This window comes from Lepidochelys kempii, unplaced genomic scaffold, assembly GCF_965140285.1.
Source record: "Lepidochelys kempii isolate rLepKem1 unplaced genomic scaffold, rLepKem1.hap1 scaffold_83, whole genome shotgun sequence".
Taxonomy (NCBI): domain Eukaryota; kingdom Metazoa; phylum Chordata; order Testudines; family Cheloniidae; genus Lepidochelys; species Lepidochelys kempii.
In genome coordinates, this window is record NW_027621939.1 from 242,501 (window position 1) to 250,000 (window position 7,500).

Genomic DNA, 7,500 nt, shown 5'->3' on the forward strand with positions numbered 1-7,500 from the left:
CAGGGACTTAGCGATTTTTTTTCAGCCGTTTTTCCTCCGGGTTGACCTGGTGGCCGAGCAGGGACTTAGAAAATTTTTTTCAGCCGTTTTTCCTCCGGGTTGACCTGGTGGCCGAGCAGGGACTTAGCGATTTTTTTTCAGCCGTTTTTCCTCCGGGTTGACCTGGTGGCCGAGCGTCTCGCCATCCGCGGCCGGAGCGAGAGAAGGCCACCAGGCCAGCCTGCGACGCCGCGGCCGTGGATCGGGCCCCTGGAAGTCGGAAAAAAAAATTTTCACCGACCCCCAAAGGGGTGCTGGGGGGACACCCAGACCACTCTCCGGGAAAAAAAAAAAAAACGGAAAAAAGGATCGGGCCCACCCGAGGCAGGGGAGTCACCGGGTCAACCCGGACCCTGTACCCGCAGGAGAGCTCCTCCAGGCCAGCCTGCGACGCCGCGGCCAGGGATCGGGCCCCTGGAGGTCTAAAAAAAAAAATTTCACCGACCGCCAAAGGGGTGCTGGGGGGGCATCCAGAGCACTCTCCGGCCGAAAAGGAAAAAAACCTCGGAAAAAAGGATCGGGCCCACCCGAGGCAGGGGAGTCACCGGGTCAACCCGGCGCCTGTGCCCGAGAGGTCCCGCCGGCCAGCCTGAAACGCCCCGCCAGGGATCGGGGCCCTGGAAGTCTGAAATTTTTTTTCACCGACCCCAAACGGGGTGGCGGGGGAAGGCATCCCTACCACTCTCCGGCCAAAAAATGAAAAAAAAAAAAAACGGAAAAAAGGATCGGGGCCACCCGAGGCAGGGGAGTCACCAGGTCAACCCGGAGCCTGCACCGCGGGCTGGGGCCGGACGGACCCCGATCAGCCCGGGTACCCCTGCCCTGGGGCTCGGGGCTTCCGGACACCAGGTCAACCCGGAGCCTGCACCGCGGGCTGGGGCCGGACGGACCCCGATCAGCCCGGGTACCCCTGCCCTGGGGCTCGGGGCTTCCGGACACCAGGTCAACCCGGAGCCTGCACCGCGGGCTGGAGCCGGACGGACCCCGATCAGCCCGGGTACCCCTGCCCCGGGGCTCGGGGCTTCCGGACACCAGGTCAACCCGGAGCCTGCCCCCCGCGGGCTGGGGCCGGACGGACCCCGCTCCGCCCGGGTCCCCCTGCCGCGGGCTCGGGGCTTCCTTCCCGTCCGGACACCATGTCAAGCCGCAGCCTGCCCCCCGCCGGACAAGCCCCCCAGGCCACCCTGCGACGCCGTGGTCACGGATCGGGACCCTGGAAGTCTTTTTTAAAAATTTTCAGCGACCCCAAAAGGCGATCTGAGGGGCATCCAGAACACTCTCCGGACCCAAAAAAAAAAAAAACGGAAAAAAGGATCGGGGCCACCCGAGGCAGGGGAGTCACCGGGTCAACCCGGCGCCTGTGCCCGAGAGGTCCCGCCGGCCAGCCTGAAACGCCCCGCCAGGGATCGGGGCCCTGGAAGTCTGAAATTTTTTTTCACCGACCCCAAACGGGGTGGCGGGGGAAGGCATCCCTACCACTCTCCGGCCAAAAAATGAAAAAAAAAAAAAAACGGAAAAAAGGATCGGGGCCACCCGAGGCAGGGGAGTCACCGGGTCAACCCGGCGCCTGTGCCCGAGAGGTCCCGCCGGCCAGCCTGAAACGCCCCGCCAGGGATCGGGGCCCTGGAAGTCTGAAATTTTTTTTCACCGACCCCAAACGGGGTGGCGGGGGAAGGCATCCCTACCACTCTCCGGCCAAAAAATGAAAAAAAAAAAAAAACGGAAAAAAGGATCGGGGCCACCCGAGGCAGGGGGAGTCACCGGGTCAACCCGGCGCCTGTGCCCGAGAGGTCCCGCCGGCCAGCCTGAAACGCCCCGCCAGGGATCGGGGCCCTGGAAGTCTGAAATTTTTTTTCACCGACCCCAAACGGGGTGGCGGGGGAAGGCATCCCTACCACTCTCCGGCCAAAAAATGAAAAAAAAAAAAAAACGGAAAAAAGGATCGGGGCCACCCGAGGCAGGTGAGTCACCGGGTCAACCCGGCGCCTGTGCCCGAGAGGTCCCGCCGGCCAGCCTGAAACGCCCCGCCAGGGATCGGGGCCCTGGAAGTCTGAAATTTTTTTTCACCGACCCCAAACGGGGTGGCGGGGGAAGGCATCCCTACCACTCTCCGGCCAAAAAATGAAAAAAAAAAAAAAACGGAAAAAAGGATCGGGGCCACCCGAGGCAGGGGAGTCACCGGGTCAACCCGGCGCCTGTGCCCGAGAGGTCCCGCCGGCCAGCCTGAAACGCCCCGCCAGGGATCGGGGCCCTGGAAGTCTGAAATTTTTTTTCACCGACCCCATACGGGGTGGCGGGGGAAGGCATCCCTACCACTCTCCGGCCAAAAAATGAAAAAAAAAAAAAAAACGGAAAAAAGAATCGGGGCCACCCGAGGCAGGGGAGTCACCGGGTCAACCCGGCGCCTGTGCCCGAGAGGTCCCGCCGGCCAGCCTGAAACGCCCCGCCAGGGATCGGGGCCCTGGAAGTCTGAAATTTTTTTTCACCGACCCCAAACGGGGTGGCGGGGGAAGGCATCCCTACCACTCTCCGGCCAAAAAATGAAAAAAAAAAAAAAACGGAAAAAAGGATCGGGGCCACCCGAGGCAGGGGAGTCACCAGGTCAACCCGGAGCCTGCACCGCGGGCTGGGGCCGGACGGACAGCGATCAGCCCGGGTACCCCTGCCCTGGGGCTCGGGGCTTCCGGACACCAGGTCAACCCGGAGCCTGCACCGCGGGCTGGGGCCGGACGGACCCCGATCAGCCCGGGTACCCCTGCCCTGGGGCTCGGGGCTTCCGGACACCAGGTCAACCCGGAGCCTTCCCCCCGCGGGCTGGGGCCGGACGGACCCCGCTCCGCCCGGGTCCCCCTGCCGCGGGCTCGGGGCTTCCTTCCCGTCCGGACACCATGTCAAGCCGGAGCCTGCCCCCCGCCGGACAAGCCCCCCAGGCCACCCTGCGACGCCGTGGTCACGGATCGGGACCCTGGAAGTCTTTTTTAAAAATTTTCAGCGACCCCAAAAGGCGATCTGAGGGGCATCCAGACCACTCTCCGGACCCAAAAAAAAAAAAACGGAAAAAAGGATCGGGGCCACCCGAGGCAGGGGAGTCACCGGGTCAACCCGGCGCCTGTGCCCGAGAGGTCCCGCCGGCCAGCCTGAAACGCCCCGCCAGGGATCGGGGCCCTGGAAGTCTGAAATTTTTTTTCACCGACCCCATACGGGGTGGCGGGGGAAGGCATCCCTACCACTCTCCGGCCAAAAAATGAAAAAAAAAAAAAAACGGAAAAAAGGATCGGGGCCACCCGAGGCAGGGGAGTCACCGGGTCAACCCGGCGCCTGTGCCCGAGAGGTCCCGCCGGCCAGCCTGAAACGCCCCGCCAGGGATCGGGGCCCTGGAAGTCTGAAATTTTTTTTCACCGACCCCAAACGGGGTGGCGGGGGAAGGCATCCCTACCACTCTCCGGCCAAAAAATGAAAAAAAAAAAAAACGGGAAAAAGGATCGGGGCCACCCGAGGCAGGGGAGTCAGCGGGTCAACCCGGCGCCTGTGCCCGAGAGGTCCCGCCGGCCAGCCTGAAACGCCCCGCCAGGGATCGGGGCCCTGGAAGTCTGAAATTTTTTTTCAACGACCCCAAACGGGGTGGCGGGGGAAGACATCCCTACCACTCTCCGGCCAAAAAATGAAAAAAAAAAAAACGGAAAAAAGGATCGGGGCCACCCGAGGCAGGGGAGTCACCAGGTCAACCCGGAGCCTGCACCGCGGGCTGGGGCCGGACGGACCCCGATCAGCCCGTGTACCCCTGCCCTGGGGCTCGGGGCTTCCGGACACCAGGTCAACCCGGAGCCTGCACCGCGGGCTGGGGCCGGACGGACCCCGATCAGCCCGGGTACCCCTGCCCCGGGGCTCGGGGCTTCCGGACACCAGGTCAACCCGGAGCCTGCCCCCCGCGGGCTGGGGCCGGACGGACCCCGCTCCGCCCGGGTCCCCCTGCCGCGGGCTCGGGGCTTCCTTTCCGTCCGGACACCATGTCAAGCCGCAGCCTGCCCCCCGCCGGACAAGCCCCCCAGGCCACTCTGCGATGCCGTGGTCAGGGATCGGGACCCTGGAAGTCTTTTTAAAAAATTTTCATCGACCCCAAAAGGGGATCTGAGGGACATCCAGACCACTCTCCGGACCCCCCAAAAAAAAAAAAAAAAAAACGGAAAAAAGGATCGGGCCCACCCGAGGCAGGGGAGTCACTGGTTCAACCCGGAGCCTGTGCAGAGAAGTCCGCCAGGGCAGCCTGAAACGCCGCGGCCAGGGATCGGGCCCCTGGAAGTCTGAATTTTTTTTTCACCGACCCCAAACGGGGTGACGGGGAAGGCATCCCTACCACTCTCCGGCCAAAAAATAAATAAAAAAAAAAAACGGAAAAAAGGATCGGGCCCACCCGAGGCAGGGGAGTCACTGGTTCAACCCGGAGCCTGTGCAGAGAAGTCCGCCAGGCCAGCCTGAAACGCCGCGGCCAGGGATCGGGTCCCTGGAAGTCTGATTTTTTTCCCACCGACCCAAAACGGGGTGGCGGGGGGGAGGCATCGCGACCACTCTCCGGCCAAAAAAGGAAAAAAAAACCGGAAAAAAGGATCGGGGCCACGCGAGGCAGGGGAGTCACCAGGTCAACCCGGAGCCTGCACCGAGGGCTGGGGCCGGACGGACCCCGATCAGCCCGGGTACCCCTGCCCTGGGGCTCGGGGCTTCCGGACACCAGGTCAACCCGGAGCCTGCACCGCGGGCTGGGGCCGGACGGACCCCGCTCAGGCCGGGTACCCGTGCCCCGGGGCTCGGGGCTTCCTTCCCGTCCGGACACCATGTCAACCCTGTGCCTGCCCTCGCCAGACAAGTCCCCCAGACCAGCCTGCGGCGCCGTGGTCAGGGATCGGGACCCTGGAAGTCTGAAAAAAATTTTTCACCGACCCCAAAAGGGGTTCTGGGGGGGCATCCAGACCACTCTCCGGACCCAAAAAAAAAAAAACGGAAAAAAGGATCGGGCCCACCCGAGGCAGGGGAGTCACCGGGTCAATCCGGAGCCTGTGCAGAGAAGTCCGCCAGGCCAGCCTGAAACGCCCCGGTCAGGGATCGGGCCCCTGGAAGTCTGAAACAAAATTTTCAACGACCACAAAAGGGGTGCCGGGGGGGCATCCCGACCACTCTCCGGCCAAAAAACGGAAAAAAAAAAAAACGGAAAAAAAGGATCGGGGCCACCCGAGGCAGGGGAGTCACCAGGTCAACCCGGAGCCTGCAGCGCGAGCTGGGGCCGGTCGGACGCCTTCTCCGTGCGGGTCCCCCTGCCACGGGGTCGGGGCTTCGTTCCCGTCCGGACACCAGGTCAACCCGGAGCCTCCCCCGCGGGCTGGAGCCGGACGGACCCCACTCCACCCGGGTCCCCCTGCCCCGGGGCTCGGGGCTTCCTTCCCGTCCGGCCACCAGGTCAACCCTATACTTTCAATGGGTTGACCTGGTGGCCGGTTTGCTTTTCGGCCACCAGGTCAACCCTATACTTTGAACGGGTTGACCTGGTGGCCGGTTTGTTTTTCGGCCACCAGGTCAACCCTATACTTTCAATGGGTTGACCTGGTGGCCGGTTTGCTTTTCGGCCACCAGGTCAACCCTATACTTTGAACGGGTTGACCTGGTGGCCGGTTTGCTTTTCGGCCACCAGGTCAACCCGGTTCCTGCCCCCGCGGGCTGGGGCTCGGCGGATACCGCTCCGTCCGGGTCCCCTTGCCCCGGGATCGGGGCTTCCTTCCCGTCCGGACACCAGGTCAACCCGGAGCCTCCCCCGCGGGCTGGAGCCGGACAGACCCCGCTCCGCCCGGGTCCCCTTGCCCCGGGCTCGGGGCTTCCTTCCCGTCCGGACACCAGGTCAACCCGGAGCCTCCCCCGCGGGCTGGGGCCGGACGGACCCCGCTCAGGCCGGGTACCCGTGCCCCGGGGCTCGGGGCTTCCTTCCCGTCCGGACACCTTGTCAACCCTGTGCCTGCCCTCGCCAGACAAGTCTCCCAGGCTAGCCTGCGACGCCGTGGTCAGGGATCGGGACCCTGGAAGTCTGAAAAAAAAAATTTCAACGACCGCAAAAGGGGTTCTGGGGGGGCATCCAGACCACTCTCCGGACCCCAAAAAAAAAAAAAAAAAAAAAGCGGAAAAAAGGATCGGGCCCACCCGAGGCAGGGGAGTCACCGGGTCAATCCGGAGCCTGTGCAGAGAAGTCCGCCAGGCCAGCCTGAAACGCCTCGGTCAGGGATCGGGCCCCTGGAAGTCTGAAACAAAATTTTCAACGACCACAAAAGGGGTGCCGGGGGGCCATCCCGACCACTCTCCGGCCAAAAAACGGAAAAAAAAAAAAAACGGAAAAAAAAGGATCGGGGCCACCCGAGGCAGGGGAGTCACCAGGTCAACCCGGAGCCTGCAGCGCGAGCTGGGGCCGGTCGGACGCCTTCTCCGTGCGGGTCCCCCTGCCACGGGGTCGGGGCTTCGTTCCCGTCCGGACACCAGGTCAACCCGGAGCCTCCCCCGCGGCCTGGAGCCGGACGGACCCCACTCCACCCGGGTCCCCCTGCCCCGGGGCTCGGGGCTTCCTTCCCGTCCGGCCACCAGGTCAACCCTATACTTTCAATGGGTTGACCTGGTGGCCGGTTTGCTTTTCGGCCACCAGGTCAACCCTATACTTTGAACGGGTTGACCTGGTGGCCGCTTTGCTTTTCGGCCACCAGGTCAACCCTATACTTTGAACGGGTTTACCTGGTGGCCGCTTTGCTTTTCGGCCACCAGGTCAACCCTATACTTTGAAAGGGGTTTACCTGGTGGCCGGTTTGCTTTTCGGCCACCAGGTCAACCCTATACTTTGAACGGGTTGACCTGGTGGCCGGTTTGTTTTTCGGCCACCAGGTCAACCCTGTACTTTGAACGGGTTTACCTGGTGGCCGGTTTGCTTTTCGGCCACCAGGTCAACCCTATACTTTGAACGGGTTTACCTGGTGGCCGGTTTGCTGTTCGGCCACCAGGTCAACCCTATACTTTGAACGGGTTTACCTGGTGGCCGGTTTGCTTTTTGGCCACCAGGTCAACCCGGTTCCTGCCCCCGCGGGCTGTGGCCGGGCGGACCCCGCTGCGTCCGGGTGCCCCTGCTCCGGGGCCCCGGGCTTAATTCTCCTCCGGCCACCAGGTCAACCCGGTTCCTGCCCCCGCGGGCTGGGGCCGGGCGGACCCCGCTCCGTCCGGGTGCCCCTGCCCCGGGGCCCCGGGCTTAATTCTCCTCCGGCCACCAGGTCAACCCGGTTCCTGCCCCCGCGGGCTGTGGCCGGGCGGACCCCGCTCCGTCCGGGTGCCCCTGCCCCGGGGCCCCGGGCTTAATTCTCCTCCGGCCACCAGGTCAACCCGGTTCCTGCCCCCGCGGGCTGTGGCCGGGCGGACCCCGCTGCGTCCGGGTGCCCCTGCCCCGCG